Source organism: Asparagus officinalis, chromosome 2, assembly GCF_001876935.1.
Source record: "Asparagus officinalis chromosome 2, Aspof.V1, whole genome shotgun sequence".
Taxonomy (NCBI): Eukaryota; Viridiplantae; Streptophyta; class Magnoliopsida; order Asparagales; family Asparagaceae; genus Asparagus; species Asparagus officinalis.
Window position 1 is genome coordinate 1,373,865 of NC_033795.1, and position 272 is coordinate 1,374,136.

The following is a 272-nucleotide window of genomic DNA, read 5'->3' on the forward strand; positions in this document are numbered from 1 at the left end:
TTGATAATCACCAGCAAATATTATACACACCGAGGGGTTCATATATAATTACCATAATTATTGTCTTACCATCATCCATTCATTCAATAAATAAATAAATTAAGGTTTACTATATATACATGTGTATATGAGAGGGAGGAAATTAAGAAGTATCTTGAATATGGTCTACTATCACTAACACACACACACACAGAGAGAGAGAGAGAGAGAGAGAGAGAGAGAGAGAGAGAGAGAGAGAGAGAGAGAGAGAGAGAGAGAGAGAGAGGAGAGAG